This window comes from Engystomops pustulosus, chromosome 2 (assembly GCF_040894005.1).
Source record: "Engystomops pustulosus chromosome 2, aEngPut4.maternal, whole genome shotgun sequence".
Taxonomy (NCBI): Eukaryota; Metazoa; Chordata; class Amphibia; order Anura; family Leptodactylidae; genus Engystomops; species Engystomops pustulosus.
Window position 1 is genome coordinate 58,796,130 of NC_092412.1, and position 18,708 is coordinate 58,814,837.

General features: G+C 44.4%; 1 protein-coding gene across 3 annotated transcripts in view; it reads right to left on the minus strand.

Moving 5' to 3' along the window:
* LOC140117746 (TRAF family member-associated NF-kappa-B activator-like) overlaps window positions 1-18,708 on the minus strand; it is a 70,597-nt gene that overhangs the window by 26,083 nt on the left and 25,806 nt on the right. For 2 of the 3 annotated variants that reach the window (XM_072134766.1, XM_072134767.1), the window contains exon 2: window positions 2,370-2,476. The exons of the other annotated variant lie outside the window; for it this stretch is intronic. The gene's annotated coding sequence lies outside the window, so the exon portion shown is untranslated. The remainder of the gene's footprint in view (window positions 1-2,369; window positions 2,477-18,708) is intronic. 3 annotated transcript variants of the gene reach the window in all.

An 18,708-nucleotide genomic window follows, 5' to 3' on the forward strand; every position in this document is an offset into this window, starting at 1 on the left:
AGAATAAAGAATTTTTCCAAATTTTGGTTTTTTTCATAACTAAACGCAAAAGATTTCATCCAAAATTTGAAGTACAATGTGTCACGAGAAAACAATCTCAAAATCCACTGGATATCTCATAGCGTTCCAAAGCTATAACCACTTATAGTGACACAGGTCAGATTTGAAAAATGGGGCCGCGTCCTTAAGGCCAAAAGAGTCCCATAGGGGTTAATGTATCTATGTACAACATGATAGCGGCCATATCTTTATAAACAAAATAAAACCTTGGTTGGAGATTCTAGAATAAGGGGCTGTGTTTTCTTTGTAAGAATCAATTCCCTTCAAACAATGGAAACATTTTTAGAGGATGAGCCACTCAAGCTCTACTAAAGTGCTCAGACGAAATGTAGCCATAGGATCCCAACAGTGGACAAAATAGTTTCTACATTTCAGGTATACACCAGTATAGGAAACCACTTTTGGCCACCACAAAATATATATGCTGTGCTGTCTACTTTTTTGTTTTCCTTTAACATTGTGGACCTTGATTGCTATTTGTTCTTTAGTGTGCTTGTTGTTCTTTTATTATTGCCTGTATACTAACTACATAAAACATGGGGAATGTCTTATCTATGTAACTGAGAGACAATTTACTGTAAAACTGTTCATTGTGCAGTTTCAGTTCCTTTTCAATCACATGAGGGATGGTGGATTAAGTGTAGGAGACTGTAGTTTTTAGCACAGAAAGACAAAGAGGAAGCAATGTGAAATATTCTATAATTGCTTCAGTGCAATATTATAACTCTGAAGAATGCAAACAGGTCTATAGGAGTGAAAACTCCAAACGACAGCCGACTATGGAAGAGAAAATATTCTTTATAACCTTGGTGCAGAATACAATTTTTTCAACTATTATAGTAAAACTTCTCTACATTAAATTTTCTTGAATGCTTTGACCATTAGTGACTGTATAGTTAATTCTGAGAGCTATAAACCCAGATGTAGAACACATTTCATTTACTAAGGGTCCGCAGACCGCACTGTCGTCGGATATTCCGACGATTTCCAATTTGCGCCGCATTTAGAAGAGTTTTTTGTTGCACCCGATCAGATTTTGGCGCCAGCTTTCATGTGACACAAATCAGGGGGGGGGGGGGGGGGGCGGAGGGTCGGCGGCCCGCCTGATTCGTACTAAGCGCAGGATTTAACAATTAAATTGTGTCGCAAGAAATGCACTTACAAGCACCAGGAAGAAGAAGGTGAACTCCGGCGGAACTGAGCAGGGAAGCAACACATGCAGGATATCGGGCGCATCGGATCGGGGATAGCGCTCAGGACGGGTAAGTAAATGTGCCCCATAGAGGCCAGTCAGCCATAAAGACGGGGCAGGGAATGACAATATCATACTTTAGGTGAAATTTACCAATACAATGGCCCCAAAGGTTGGCCACTTTACCTCATGTTTTTGTAATGCATGTGTAAGTGTGGGGGGCAGGATATTAGGTAATTTAAAAATATACATCTATTAAAAGGTTTTGCTCCACTTTCTTGATATGTGAAGTGAGAAGAATGGGCAAGCGGTGGAAGGCCAAGGTCATCAGTTTATGAGTAAAGACTTGTTAACGTTCAACTGACTTACCAACTATTCTAGGACTAAAGGAAGCAATAATGGAAAGCAATGTGTATAAACCATAATACAGCTATAAAGATGTGTTACTGCAGTACTAAAATGATGTAGCGGCGCTTCTCGACTTAAGAATATCCCACTTACAGGCGACCCCTAGTTACAAACAGCCCTCTGGCTATTGGTAATTTACTGCACTTTAGCCTTAGGTACAATGATCAACTATAACAGTTATCACAGGTGTCTGCTATTAAGCTTCATTTTTAATCCTGGGTCTGACATTCCAAAAGTTTTAAAATCCAATTGTCACAGAGACCAAAAAATTTTTGGCTGGGGCTACAATTATAAAATATACATTTCTGACTTGCATACAAATTCAATTTAAGAACAAACCTACAGAACCTCTTCTTTTACCTTGCAGTTACACAAAAAGATGAATAAAAGATTTATCCCACAAAATATAAGCCCTCATTTGAATATATTGATAAGTAAAACAAGTTATAGTGTGTTTAATCATTTTTAATTAAAAAAATCTTGAATTACCCCAAAATTAGCTACAGTAAACTGATCAACCTTTTCTTATTCCCCAAAAATGACCAATGATTTTGCACCTGATAGGGACCCCATAACATATGGGCCCCATGGGAGCGGCTATGGCTGCTACAACTATACTTACGGCATACTAGGTGTACACAGGGTTACAGGTTGAGACAAGATGAGAACCCATGGATCTATAGAACTTTGATAATTAAATCACACTTACCTCAAAGATCACCCAATGTCAGAAATGTTAGTTTCTTACATGTCTTGCAAAAATTTTGAAAGAAGAAATTGAGGGGAAATTCTCTGTGAAGATGTCACCAGGAGCAGCTGGGCGATAAAAAGATTTGCATTAATTCATATAGGCAGAGTGTTACGTGCAGTGCAGCTCTGTCTGTAAACCTGCTGTAAATCTGCTGCTTCTCTAGAATCTGTTCAGTGATCAGTCCACGGCACCCGGGGAAATTCCCAGCTTCTTTACACTGAACATGAAACCTGCAACCCCCACAAAAACAGGAAACTTGAACATATTCTTGATAACATTACTAGTAAAATGGATTCACTCGAGTCTTCATAAGAACAGTGGGAAAGTGGACATAAGAAAAACATTGAAAAAATCCATTCTAATAAATTGACCAAATAGGCAATTAAAGGGGAACTCCACTGGCAAGAAAGAGATTTATGATTGTGACAATTAAATGTTACCAGTCCGTTTCTGCATTTCAGTGAACGGCCAAAAATACAGAAGGTTTCTGTAATATCTAAGTTCAGTACATATACACTGGAAGGAATTCTTTTGCTGAAGACTGTTGTGTTTACAACACCTGTGCCATTTTAATACACCTGAGTAGAGATTAGCGAATCATTCAAGATTCAAGCTTTGCCAATTTTTTTTTAAATATTAAATAAAATCTACCATTTGATTTGATGCATTATGAACCAAACATACCTTGAGAATGATGTAGCTACACTGATGCAGAAACATATCTTGTTTAATCCCCAAGCTTAGTGGTTGTGCTCGAAAAACGATTATAAAATGTTGATTTGATGCATTATGAACCAAACATACCTTGAGAATGATGTAGCTACACTGATGCAGAAACATATCTTGTTTAATCCCCAAGCTGAGTGGTTGTGCTCGAAAAACGATTATAAAATGATGATAATGAGGCTCTGTTGCTCCTTTGCGTGGCCTGACACTTTTCCCCTTACATTAAGTATGCAATGCTCCAGAGAATGACGTAATCACTTTGTTATGCCTGACAGACAGAAGTAATCAATTGCTGCATCATCCCACAGCTGCTGTGTATGAGTCCAGCTCAGGTTGATTAGTCCTGTCTGGACAGTTTAGGAAACTCCGTTTTAATATGCAGGCTGAAGGCAATCCAGCTTTACCAAGATCCTGAATGTTATAATTGTTTTTTCAGCAAAACCCCTCAGCTCAGGGATTAAACAAGATATGTTTTTGCATCAATGTAGCTACAGCATTTTCAAGGTATGTTTGGGTCATAATGCATTAAATCAAATGGTAGATTTTCTTTAAGTTTGAATCAAATTGCTCCAGTTGTTCTAGAGATTGGCATATAACCCCTTCTAGACTTCTAAAACACAGATTTTTTTTTTGTATGAAAAGGTCATATCGCGTTTCGTTAATTTTTACTATTTTTTGGGTTGACATTAAACCTATCCCTTATGATATAATTTGTAGAAAATGAATGAATTGAGATAGGACTTTTTTTATAAAAAAAAAAATTTAAATCTGTATTTTGGGAGACCAGAGGGGGTTATATACCAATTTCCACAACAATTGAAGCAACATTGGTTGGTCCAAAGCGAATACGAAAAGATTTTCATTCTATTTGGTGCTAGAAAAATTAACAAATTGATCTGCCTGTCTACAGTCCTCTACAGGGGTGAGATTGTGATGGTTTTTGCGGATCTCAGTTTATAAATCTAAATTAAGAATCTAACCACGACCACTTCCATACCAACATTTTTAAAACTCTTGGTGTAAAGATTAAAAAAGTTTTTGTTTAGAGCAGATGAGCCCAAAATATCACAAATGCCTTTCTTCATACAGAATTCTGGAGGGATGAAATAAAACACCCCCTGCCCCATATGTTTGCTGTAGACATCATTAAAGGGTTCGTGACCACCTTTTGAGCTCCTTAACTATGGACAGGTTCTCATAGCAAACTAATACTCATCCTTTTTTTTTACCAAAAAATCTATAATTTCTATAAGTATTAAATAACTTTTATTCTTACTTTATCTTAACAACCAGAAGGAGAAGAGAGTCATAGAGAGTGGTTCTTTTTCCTCCGAATCAAAGCACCCCTCCCATTCTCACTCCTAGCTTCTCCTCCCCTACTCCACTGTCATCCAGGTCTCCTGCTGAATTCTCGCACCCACGCAAAAAACTTACCGCATCTGTCATGCAAAGGATGCGATGCTCACTGACAATTTATGTGCAGGTATGAGAAGTTAGGAGAAGACCTGGATCACTGAGCATGGGAGGAGTAGCTAAGATGGGAGGGACACTTTGACTTGGAGAAAAAGGAACCCCTCCTCCTGACTTGCTGCTCGTTCTGGCAAGCTGCCAGGTAAGATTAAAAAGTGATTTAATGTGTAAAGGTAGGACACAGCCCTGGTACTGAGACCCCCAATCTGTCCCTACCTACTCATTGGTTACCCCCCTGGGTAACAATACAGACAAACAAACACAATAAAGCGAGGTATACAATCCGAGGCGGCAACAGCGGGGAATAACAATAACCAAATCACAATGCAAATAGAGAAGTCGAGACACAGGCAAGAGATCAGAAACCATAAATCAGAGAATGCAAGAGAAGCTAGTGACACAGCAAGATAGCAGTTTCACCAGCAAGGAGTCAAAGCTAAACTGGACACTTATAGGGAACCTAGGCCCTGCCACAGGTGGAAGGAGCAAGCAATTACAGGTCCACAGTGTTAACTCTTGCAAGACAGAATTAGAGAAGGGTGTGGCAGACATCGAGTCAGACAGCCATGGAACCTAGTTCAGACTGTCTGCAGGATGACGAAAAACTCAGTGTCTCCTAATCCTACCAGCATGGATACAGGAGACAGCAGGCGCAGGCGTGACATACTGTTTATAGAAAGAGCTGATTTTTTTTAGGTAAGAAAATGGTGGACATAAGTTTATACAGTGCTATGGGAACCTATTAGTACAGTAAAAAGCTCAAAAGATGGGGATATGTTCCCTTTAAGGATAATACAGTTGTCTGGAATAAAAATGGAATCATAAACCGCACTATTGGGTTTTTGGCCACATACACATCTTCTCCATTCCATGGGACTTGCCATGAGAGAAGTGATTTGCAGAACTGATGTTGTGCTGATGACTGGTGCAAACAATAATTGATATAGAGCAGTTTTATGTAAGATTAAATGCTTTATATACAAGTTATAAAGAAATTCATATGATGTGGCTATTTTTAGTAAAGGGGTTGGCTGTGAATTATTAGGTTTCTGCTGTGTGCAAGTGCCTAACCCCAAAAAGCATATATAGGTTATACTGTACTAATACTACTTCCCCTGCATTATCCTTATGACAACCAAGCAGCTCATGGCACTTTTTCACTTTCAGATATGAGCAGTTCCAACATATCGCCAAACTCCCCAGAGAAATCTAAAAAATGCAGAAACCTATTTGCAAACTGGAAAATCACAGTAATTAATTGATAAGATATACCAGACAGTCCCCGGGTTACATACAAGATAGGGTCTGTAGGTTTGTTCCTAAGTTGAGTTTGTATGTAAGTCGGAACTGTATATTTTATCATTGTAACCCCAGCCAGAACTTTTTTGGTCTCTGTGACAATTGGATTTTAAAAATGTTGGGTTGTCATAAGAATCAGGATTAACACTAAAGCTTCATTACAGACACCTGTGATAACTGTTATAGCTGTTTATTGTAGCCTAAGGCTAAAGTACAGTAAATTACCAATATCCAGAGGTCCGTTTGTAACTAGGGGTCATATGTAAGTCGAGTGTTCTTAAGTAGGGGACCGCCTGTATATATGTACTGTACATATACTGTGTATATACAGGAAGTCCCCAGGTTTTGTACAAGAAAGGGTCTGTAGATTTGTTCTTAAGTTGAATTTGTATGTAAGTCAGAACTGTGTATTTTATAATTGTAGCCCCAGACAGAATTTTTTTGGTCTCTGTAACATTTGGATTTTAAAATTGTTGGGTTGTCATAAGAATCAGGATTAACAATAAAGCTTCATTACAGATACCTGTGATAACTGTTACAGCTGATCATTGTAGCCTAGGGCTAAAGTACAATAAATTACCAATATCCAGAGGTCCGTTTGTAACTAGGGGTTGTCTGTAAGTCGGGTGTTCTTAAGTAGGGGACTGCCTGTATATTATATATATGAATTATATATAAATATATAATATTAGCAGCAGACAGATTGCTGACATTACTACTTATCACCACCAGAGGGAAATATTAAGCCGTCTTGAGGCACAACATGTAGCATAATACATTCTATTAAACTAAAATAGAAAGGTTCACTCAGGGGGGAAATGTTTTTTGTCTTTTTTGGATTCTTTTTAGCATATGCTCTAGCGGCCTTTAGTGTTTGCACACCTGATGGGTATGGTTGGGAGTGCTAAATGGAAAGCCTGTTTCATACCAAAATCACATGAAATAATACTGTAGGCTAGGATGGTGCAGGATGCTGTTCTGTAGTCCAGCTCAAGTAGCAGAGAGGACGGGTTCATCTCAGAGAAAATAAAATAAATGAAAGTAAGTACACGTCTTGTTTTGTCCCTTTGCATACAAACACATGCATATCAGGGGCCTCAAACAGTGCTCTTTGGGGCCACCATGTGTGTCATCAGCCTGGGAGGTCCTCTCATGCACCATTGATAATAGAAATAGACTGCCCAACCCAAAATGTGTTGAGGTATAAGGCTAACCCTGAGTTTTCTGTCTCATGAAAAAGTTTTCTGAGGCATGAATCCATAGAAATAGTTGAGGGTGTGTTCTTGCTACTGAAAAATGTCTAGCACATGCCAAAAACAGAGGGGTATTTATCAGGGCTCAAATACAAAGACAAATGCACCACGGGCACAGCCAGAATGGCCGTCGGACAGCCAGCGGTAAGCAGGAGCAATGGATGGGTAGATGCGGAGGTATGTGCTGTCTCACTGTGGTTGTGCTCTAACTCCCGAAAAATGACAAGTCTTGGGAATGACACTGCCTTGAGAAAGCGCCGGCTGGCGCGAAACGGCCCATCAGCTCAGCGGCACTGCGTGCCCCCCTGTGTACTCGCTGTATGAACACATGAATAAAGAAGACTGCTTTCATGACTGGTGAGTGCCACTCCGCCTCTTCATTCATTTTTGCATTTATCAGGACTTATGTGCCAGTGAGCGTATAAGCCCTGTAATAAATGCAACTTCTGGTTTATAGATAGCACTTGCAATTATTCTCCCCTTTCCATCACCTCCACGCCAGGCCGCCGACCTATGATAAATAAACCCCTGCACCTCCCTCTCCGATGCTCCTAGGGAGGTGGCTAGGGCATGCATAATTAGCAGCCCAGAACGCCAGACATCTTTTCCCTGTGCTCCGTGCTAATTACAAGTCTTTGTGTCAACTCTAAAGAAGACCAGCGCCAGGATCGGAATGTAGAGGAGCGCAGGTGAGTATGTCTGGTTTGTTTTGTGTTATTCTTAAAGCTTGTTTTCCTTTCAGCATAGAAGAGAGTTGCTTCTGGCAACCCTGTACTGTCATGAATATTAAACTTGAGGCTAGGACTTGCATCCCCTTGGTCTGGTAATTTTGGAGCTTTGAAGCAGTCTGACCACTGCACAGACCCGTCCCCCCCCCCCCTCCCTCCTCTCAATAAAAGATTTCATTCCTATCCTTATTAAAAAATAAAACCCCTTTAAGGCTGAAGTCAAGAAAGCAGAAGGCTTTGGAAGAACATCAGTTATCACATGTTCTAGTCATGTTAACTTTGTTAGGCCACATTATAAAAAGCGAAACCCCATCTTGTCCATTGTTTAAAGATTCTAGTAGTAAATTGCATAATGAACAATGTGATAACCGTAATAATTACCTTTACAAGCAGGAGTAATGTGCAGGAGCTGTCAGCAGTACACAGGCTCTATATGTGACAGCTGACGCTCTGTTTATAGCCGGTAAATGAGGCTGTCATGATGAGCATTAGCTCTTAATTACTTTGTGCCATTGACGGTTTATAACCAATTATTCCCATGAACCCGGCTGCCCTTCCCTTCACTCACTGGTTTGATAGAAATGTTGCAAAACTGGTTTCACAGTCTATTAAAGCTAATGTAATTCATATCCTAATCTAGATTACGGTGTCGGAAATAGGCTACATCATTCTACGTGTCTCAGTAGACAGGTTTTGTGTCGTACCCTGTTCTGCCTGCAGGGAATGGGAAAGGTTCTCGAGCTGAATCATCAGAGGTTGTGGCAGTCATGACTGTTCGAGAAGTCTTAAGAAATAAAAATGGAATAAATACACTTGGCTAGAATACAGGTTACATTTAGAGATGAGCGAACACTAAAATGCTCGGGTACTCGTTATTCGAGACGAACTTTTCCCGATGCTCGAGTGCTCGTCTCGAATAACGAACCCCATTGAAGTCAATGGGAGACTCGAGCATTTTTCAAGGGGACCAAGGCTCTGCACAGGGAAGCTTGGCCAAACACCTGGGAACCTCAGAAAAGGATGGAAACACCACGGAAATGGACAGGAAACAGCAGGGGCAGCATGCATGGATGCCTCTGAGGCTGCTTAATCGCACCATTATGCTGAAATTATGGGCAACAGCATGGCCATGACAGAGTGACAGAATGAAGCTAGATAGCATGTAAAACATCCAATAATTGACCCTGACACTATAGGGGACGGCATGCAGAGGCAGAGGCAGCGGCAGCAGGCTAGAGAGTGGCATGGCGACATACCCTAATTGGACTCAGGCTTCAAACCAATGGGTGTCAGAGAGGAACCAAAGGAGGTGAGCAAGAAGCGCTCAAATAATATCGGTACATGATAAAAGTTTGCCAGTATATTTTGTGGATTACACAGCAGGGTGGCGACAAAGTTAACATGGAAGCCATGAAAACAACCCAAAATTCTGCCTGACACAGCTCGTTTGATAAGGGGACCATGTATGCTTACAGTTCATGCCAGTCGCTGCACTGGCTGCCAGTCTCCTTTCGAATACAGTTTAAAATAATAATAACCCTCATCCATAAAGCTCTGTATAATGCTGCACCCCCCTACCTCTCCTCTCTTATCTCAGTCTATCGCCCAACCCGTGCTCTTAGATCCGCCAGTGATCTTAGATTAACCTCTACCCTAGTGCGGACCTCCCACTCGCGTCTCCAAGACTTCTCTAGAGCTGCACCAATTCTATGGAATGCTCTGCCCTGGACTATCAGACTAATACCTAACCTCCAAAGTTTCAAACGTGCTCTTAAAACCCATTTCTTTAGGCAAGCCTATAACACTCATTAACTGCATGAAGTTTTAACTCTTCTACTAACCCGTCCTGTGTCGTCCTCCCATCTGTTATCCAGCAACCAACAGGCACCAGACTTCTCTGCAGTCCCATTCACCCTGGACCTGGTATATAAGATGACGGCTGAGTGGTTCAAGCGACAGCAATTCCATTTATTATATTTTGTTCTATTCCCTAAGAAGAATGGCTTGACCGTTAAATATTCTTTTACCTCGTGTTACCCCATCATCTTCATAAACCGTAAGCTCTGGCGAGCAGGGACCTCACTCCTGTTGTTCCATACAAATGTTGTGCTCTGTTACAATACATTTGTATTTGTTTCCTATGATTTGTAAAGCGCTACGGAATATGATGGCGCTACATAAATAAAGATTATTATTATTATTATTATGGAGGCAGTGAACTAGTAGTAGATTAAAGGTGCTGCAACTATGTTAGTTGGATCTTGGGATGGAGCTGGCGCTCTGCAGCCAGGCGAGCTTTTGCCAATCCAAGCCCCTGTCTCTAGGCTACTCCCCAAACAGCACTTCTAAGAACCTTTTGTATAAGATCAAGTGTAGTAGCGTTCTTATAAGTTTAGGATATGGCGGGTGAGGGGAATGTAAACAGATGCGCAAGAAGCGCTGAAATAATATCCCTAAATGGTAAAAGTTTGCAAGTATATTTTGTGGATTACACAGCAGGGTGGCGACAAAGTTAACAACTTTGATGTGGAATGCCCTGTAATAGCTCTTGGGCGGTGTGCCTTTTATCGCCTAGGCTCAGCAGTTTCAGCACCGCCTGCTGTCGCTTAGCGACGGCACTGCTGCTGTGCCTAGAGCTACCGACTGATGGCGCCATGCCCACGGATGGTAATTCGGAGGAGGAGGAGGTGGAGGAGGGGTGGGAGGAGGTATAGTAGGCCTTTGAGACCTGGACCGAGGTAGGCCCCGCAATTCTCTGCGTCGGCAGTATATGACCAGCCCCAGGGTCAGACTCGGTCCCAGCCTGCACCAAGTTAAGTGTAGTAGCGTTCTTATAAGTTTGGGATATGGCGGGTGAGGGGAATGTAAACAGATGCGCAAGAAGCGCATGATGCGCATGGAGCTGGCGCTCCACTGCCAGGCGAGCTTTCGCCAATTCAAGCCCCTGTCTCTAGGCTACTCCCCAAACAGCACTTCTAAGAACCTTTTGTATAAGATCAAGTGTAGTAGCGTTCTTATAAGTTTAGGATATGGTGGGTGAGGGGAATGTAAACAGATGCGCAAGAAGCGCATGATGCGCATGGAGCTGGCGCTCCGCTGCCAGGCGAGCTTTCGCCAATTCAAGCCCCTGTCTCTAGGCTACTCCCCAAACAGCACTTCTAAGAACCTTTTGTATAAGATCAAGTGTAGTAGCGTTCTTATAAGTTTAGGATATGCCGGGTGAGGGGAATGTAAACAGATGCGCAAGAAGCGCATGATGCGCATGGAGCTGGCGCTCCGCTGCCAGGCGAGCTTTCGCCAATTCAAGCCCCTGTCTCTAGGCTACTCCCCAAACAGCACTTCTAAGAACCTTTTGTATAAGATCAAGTGTAGTAGCGTTCTTATAAGTTTAGGATATGCCGGGTGAGGGGAATGTAAACAGATGCGCAAGAAGCGCTGAAATAATATCCCTAAATGGTAAAAGTTTGCCAGTATATTTTGTGGATAACACAGCAGGGTGGCGACAAAGTTAACAACTTTGATGTGGAATCCATGAAAACAACCCAAATTTCTGCCTGACACACCTCGTTTGATAAAGGGACGATGTATGGAGGCAGCTATATGGACGACTTTTGGAGGTAGCAATGGAGACAACGTGTGGAGGCTGCTATGGAGACAATTTAATTTGGATAGTGCCTGTATGTGGCAGTCCCAAACATTTTTCAAACCAGAGGAGCAGGTAGGTGGCCCTCCAGTAAAATGGAATAGATTGAGTGCCTGTATGTGGCAGTCCCAAAAATGTTTCAAACCAGAGGAGCAGGTAGGTGGCCCTGCAGTAAAATGGAATAGATTGAGTGCCTGTATGTGGCACTCACAAAAATTGTTTCAAACAGAGGACCGGGTAGGTGGCCCTCCAGAAAAATTAAATGCATGAAGTACTATAGCAAGAGCCAGTGGGCCCTGTCAAAAAATAGCCATTTTCCTCTGCTTTACTGTACAAAGAGGAGGAGAAGGAGGAAAATGAGGAGGAGGAGGAGTGGATCAATTATTCAGGTTGAGCTTCCTTCACCTGGTGGAGATTGGAAATTCTGAGAAATCCAGCCTTTATTCATTTTAATAAGCGTCAGCCTGTCAGCGCTGTCAGTCGACAGGCGTGTACGCTTATCGGTGATGATGCCACCAGCTGCACTGAAAACCCGCTCGGACAAGACGCTAGCGGCAGGGCAGGCAAGAACCTCCAAGGCGTACAGCGCCAGTTCGTGCCACATGTCCAGCTTTGAAACCCAGTAGTTGTAGGGAGCTGTGTGATCATTTAGGACGATGGTATGGTCAGCTACGTACTCCCTCACCATCTTTCTGTAAAGATCAGCCCTACTCTGCCGAGACTGGGGACAGGTGACAGTGTCTTGCTGGGGTGACATAAAGCTGGCAAAAGCCTTGTAAAGCGTACCCTTGCCAGTGCTGGACAAGCTGCCTGCTCGCCTACTCTCCCTCGCTACTTGTCCCGCAGAACTACGCACTCTGCCGCTAGCGCTGTCAGAAGGGAAATACTGTTTCAGCTTGTGCACCAGGGCCTGCTGGTATTCATGCATTCTCACACTCCTTTCCTCTGCAGGGATGAGAGTGGAAAGATTTTGCTTGTACCGTGGGTCCAGGAGAGTGAACACCCAGTAATCGGTGCTGGAATAAATTCTTTGAACGCGAGGGTCACGGGATAGGCAGCCTAGCATGAAATCTGCCATATGCGCCAGAGTACCAACGCGTAAGAATTCACTCCCCTCACTGGCCTGACTGTCCATTTCCTCCTCCTCCAACTCCTCCAACTCCTCTTCTTCTGCCCATACACGCTGAACAGTAAAGGACTCAACAATGGTCCCCTCTTGTGTCTCACCAACATTCTCCTCCTCTTCCTCCTCATCCTCCTCCACCTCCACCTCCTCCGATATGCGCTGAGAAACAGACCTGAGGGTGCTTTGGCTATCAACAAGGGAATATTCTTCCCCTGTCTCTTGTGACGAGCGCAAAGCTTCCGACTTCATGCTGACCAGAGAGTTTTTCAACAGGCCAAGCAGCGGGATGGTGAGGCTGATGATGGCGGCATCGCCACTGACCATCTGTGTTGACTCCTCAAAGTTACTCAGCACCTGACAGATATCAGACATCCACGTCCACTCCTCATTGTAGACTTGAGGAAGCTGACTGACCTGACTACCAGTTCTGGTGGAAGTTGACATCTGGCAGTCTACAATCGCTCTGCGCTGCTGGTAAACTCTGGATAACATGGTCAGTGTTGAATTCCACCTCGTGGGCACGTCGCACAACAGTCGGTGAGCGGGCAGTTGGAGGCGGCGCTGCGCTGCCCTGAGAGTGGCAGCATCTGGGCTGGACTTCCTGAAATGCGCACAGATGCGGCGCACCTTCGTGAGCAAATCAGACAGATTGGGGTATGTCTTGAGGAAACGCTGAACTATCAGATTTAACACATGGGCCAGGCATGGCACATGTGTCAGTCTGCCGAGTTGCAGAGCCGCCACCAGGTTACGGCCGTTGTCACACACAACCATTCCCGGCTTGAGGTTCAGCGGTGCCAGCCACAGATCAGTCTGCGCCGTGATGCCCTGTAATAGCTCTTGGGCGGTGTGCCTTTTGTCGCCTAGGCTCAGCAGTTTGAGCACCGCCTGCTGTCGCTTAGCGACGGCACTGCTGCTGTGCCTAGAGCTACCGACTGATGGCGCCGTGCCCACGGATGGTAGTTCGGAGGAGGAGGTGGAGGAGGGGTGGGAGGAGGAGGAGGCATAGTAGGCCTGAAACACCTGGACCGAGGTAGGCCCCGCAATCCTCGGCGTCGGCAGTATATGAGCAGCCCCAGTGTCAGACTCGGTCCCAGCCTCCACCAAGTTAACCCAATGTGCCGTCAGCGATATATAGTGGCCCTGCCCGGCAGCACTCGTCCACGTGTCCGTGGTCAGGTGGACCTTGTCAGAAACGGCGTTGGTCAGGGCACGGATGATGTTGTCTGACACGTGCTGGTGCAGGGCTGGGACGGCACATCGGGAAAAGTAGTGGCGGCTGGGGACCGAATACCGAGGGGCGGCCGCCGCCATGAGGTTGCGAAAGGCCTCGGTCTCTACTAGCCTATAGGGCAGCATCTCCAGGCTAAGCAATCTGGAGATGTGCACATTAAGGGCTTGGGCGTGCGGGTGGGTTGCACTATATTTGCGTTTCCGCTCCAGCGTCTGGGGTATGGAGAGCTGAACGCTGGTGGATGCTGTGGAGGATCGTGGAGGCGACGATGGGGTTTTTGTGGCAGGGTCCTGGGCAGGGGGCTGACTAGCAGCTGACACAGGGGAAGGAGCAGTGGTGTGCACGGCCGGAGGTGAACGGGCTTGTTGCCACTGAGTGGGGTGTTTAGCATTCATATGCCTGCGCATACTGGTGGTAGTTAAGCTAGTAGTGGTGGAACCCCTGCTGAGCCTGGTTTGGCAAATGTTGCACACCACAGTCCGTCGGTCATCCGGTGTTTCCTTAAAGAACCTCCAGACTTCTGAAGATCTAGCCCTCGCCGCAGGAGCCCTCGCCACGGGAGCTTCACTAGTTGACACATTTGGCGCTGATGCACCAGCTCTGGCCCTGCCTCTCCGTCTGGCCCCACCACTGCCTCTTCCAACCTGTTCTGGTCGAGGACTCTCCTCCGTCTCAGAAGCACTGTGTTCACCCGGCCTCTCAACCCAGCTTGGGTCTGTCACCTCATCATCCTCCGATCCCTCAGTCTGCTCCCCCCTCGGACTTCCTGCCCTGACAACAACTTCCCCACTGTCTGACAACCGTGTCTCCTCATCGTCGGACACCTCTTTACACACTTCTTCCACTACGTCAACAAGGTCATCATCACCCACAGACTGTGACTGTTGGAAAACCTGGGCATCGGAAAATTGCTCAGCAGCAACCGGACAAGTGGTTTGTGACTGTGGGAAGGGTCCAGAAAACAGTTCCTCAGAGTATGCCGGTTCAAATGCCAAATTTTCCTGGGAGGGGGAAGACTGGGGGGGAGGAGGCTGAGGTGCAGGAGCTGGAGGAGTGGCGATTTCGGTGACATGGGTGGACTGCGTGGAAGACTGACTGGTGGTGGACAAATTGCTCGAAGCATTGTCAGCAATCCACGACATCACCTGTTCGCACTGTTCTGGCCTCAACAGTGCTCTACCACGAGTCCCAGTAACTTCAGACATGAACCTAGGGAGTGTAGCTCTGCGGCGTTCCCCTGCTCCCTCATCAGCAGGTGGTGTCTCACCCCGCCCAGGACCACGGCCTCTGACCCCTGCAGTAGTTGGACGCCCACGTCCCCGCCCTCGTCCTCTACCCCTAGCCCTCGGGTTAAACATTTTTAAAATGAGAGTTATAACTTTATTTTTTTTTTTACTTTTTTTTGTTTTTTTTTGTGTTTTTTGTTTTTTTTTGTGTTTTTTGTTTTTTTTTTAGTTTTTAAAACCAAACAATGCTATCCTATTGCTATGGCTATTTTCTAGCCAAGTATCAAAGCACACTACTATGCCAGATGAGATGACACTGAGTTAGTGCCTAATTGAAATCCAACCCCTACTAAATTTTCCCACTTCGGTCTTTGCTATGGATATGTGCGTCACTAAGCGCAGAACACAGCGGTCGCAAGTCTCACTACAAATTGCTCAGAATTGGCTAGTACATGCACTGCAGAAAGTACAGCCACCAGCAGATCAACCAGAAATCAAATATATAGAACGCTACTGTATGCGTAAGTAAGCTCTTTGTATTCTCCTATGGCTATTTTCTAGCCAAGTATCAAAGCACACTACTATGCCAGATGAGATGACACTGAGTTAGTGCCTAATTGAAATCCAACCCCTACTAAATTTTCCCACTTCGGTCTTTGCTATGGATATGTGCGTCACTAAGCGCAGAACACAGCGGTCGCAAGTCTCACTACAAATTGCTCAGAATTGGCTAGTACATGCACTGCAGAAAGTACAGCCACCAGCAGATCAACCAGAAATCAAATATATAGAACGCTACTGTATGCGTAAGTAAGCTCTTTATATTCTCCTATGGCTATTTTCTAGCCAAGTATCAAAGCACACTACTATGCCAGATGAGATGACACTGAGTTAGTGCCTAATTGAAATCCAACCCCTACTAAATTTTCCCACTTTGGTCTTTGCTATGGATATGTGCGTCACTAAGCGCAGAACACAGCGGTCGCAAGTCTCACTACAAATTGCTCAGAATTGGCTAGTACATGCACTGCAGAAAGTACAGCCACCAGCAGATCAACCAGAAATCAAATATATAGAACGCTACTGTATGCGTAAGTAAGCTCTTTGTATTCTCCTATGGCTATTTTCTAGCCAAGTATCAAAGCACACTACTATGCCAGATGAGATGACACTGAGTTAGTGCCTAATTGAAATCCAACCCCTACTAAATTTTCCCACTTCGGTCTTTGCTATGGATATGTGTGCCACTAAGAGCTAAACACAACGGTAGCAAGTCCCCCTGCTAATTCCTCACAAAATGGTACTAGATGCAAATTAAAATAAAAAAAGTAGAACGTTATTGTAGCCCTAAGAAGGGCTGTTGGGTTCTTTGAGAATCACTCCTGCCTAACAGTAAGCTAATAGAACACCCTAACGCTTTCCCTGACCAGCAGCAGCTCTCTCCCTAGCGGCATCCAGACACAGAATGATCCGAGCAGCGCGGGCAGCGGCTAGTCTATCCCAGGGTCACCTGATCTGGCCAGCCAACCACTGCTATCGACGTGTAAGGGTACCACGTCATGCTGGGTGGAGTGCAGAGTCTCCTGGCTTGTGATTGGCTCTGTTTCTGGCCGCCAAATAGCAAAACGGCGGGAGCTGCCATTTTCTCGAGCGGGCGAAGTATTCGTCCGAGCAACGAGCAGTTTCGAGTACCCTAATGCTCGACCGAGCATCAAGCTCGGACGAGCATGTTCGCTCATCTCTAGTTACATTGTATTTTACGTGACTCACAACTAAAATATTTTCTGTATTTAGAAACCTAATGGGAGCGTTCACAAGGACCAAGCCAGGTGCCACCAGTTTTTTTTTAATATATGAAACCCCATTTCCTTCCATTTAGGGTTAAAAAAAACCTGTTATCATAACTAAGTACAGAGTGATATTTGTCTCATTTTTGGTTTCCAACCAATCAATCAATCAATCAATCAATCTTGAAAAGAGAGCTGAATGGTGAATGGTTAAAAGGTATGAAGTTTACATGCCTGACCAAGGCTCCATTACATCTGTGGGATTTTTAGACTGCTTTCTCCCACAGTGATAGAAATGCTGGACTCTGTAACACCACCTGGCCATGACTGCTGTGCCATGCACCTGCCTCTGTCTCTGCCCACTGCACTAGTCTGCATTTTTTGGGCACTGCGCTTTAGCCCTTGCTTTTGCCTGCCCTTTAACCTATTCTGCAGCTTATCCTGCGCCTATTTAAAGCAGCCTCTCCCACAGAAGGCTTCCAGAACAACAAGTTTCCGATCTTGTCTAGTCTAGACTTCTCTAGTCCTAACATTTCACTCCTTCACTACATTTCTATTTCTATATTCCTACTCTGCCTGCCCTGACCATGAACTGTCCCTGACCATTCTCTTGCCTCTGTAGCAGGTCAGAATAACCCCGTCCCAGCATACAACATACTGGTTATGGTTAATTAGGTCAATTTCTGATGACAGGTTCCCTAACTTCACCCTTAACCCAACCCACCTGTGATTCCACACAATATAATAACTGCCACATGTACCCCCATACCATGTAATCCGCCCTTAGTGGAGAAACACAGTTTAAAGCCCCACGATTAGTCCCCCCCCCCTCCCTTAGTACACCTAAAAGATATAATGACACCTTGTAACCCCTACACTACATAATGCTCCTTCTTCTGTCCTGCTCTAATACTCTAACCACATCTTCATTACATGGGCACATAAAGTGTCATTCCAACAAGTTTGAGAAATTTTTTGGGCAATGTGTGTTTTTGCACAGTCACCACTAGGCAGAGCAGACGCTCTCTAAGTGACTGATGTTTACCACTGTGGGACACACGCTGTGGAATTACTGACACTCAGAATTACAAGTGAGTGGAGTTCCTGCCAGACGTGTCATAATACTTATAAAAACAGAATAAATGATAGCTCTCGCAGGGATGACGGTAATATTAGTCTGGTAGTGAGGAGTTTCCGCAGACCTTCACCTCAGTATCCATGTTACAAAGCTTCATACAAGGACACTGCTAGGTTATAGATGAACAGCTACTGCCTTTAAAATCCTCTTGTATCTGCAGGGCAAAAAAAGGACATCTGTAACCATGAAAATACTGTGTAATCTGCAGACGGTATGTTATACATAGTGTCATATCTGCATCAGTATGTAATGGAGAAGGAAAAGCTGGGCACATTGTATGTAGGGTCATATCTACAGATAGCATATTATAGAGCAGAAGTAGATTGTACAAAATTTCCTATCTGTGGCCAGCGTGTTATAGAACAGAGGGAGCTGAGCAGATTGTATATAGGGTCCTATCTACAGATAGCATATTATAGAACAGAAGGAGCTGGGTAGATTGTATAAAGTGTCCTATCTGCGGGCAGCGTGTTATAGAACAGAGGGAGCTGAGCAGATTGTATATAGGGTCCAATCTACAGATAGCATATTATAGAACAGAAGGAGCTGGGTAGATTGTATAAAGTGTTTTATCTACAGGCAGCGTGTTATAGAACAGGAGGAGCTGAGCATATTATACTTAGTTCTCTTATCTGCAGGCAGCTTGTTACAGAGCAGGTGGAGCTAG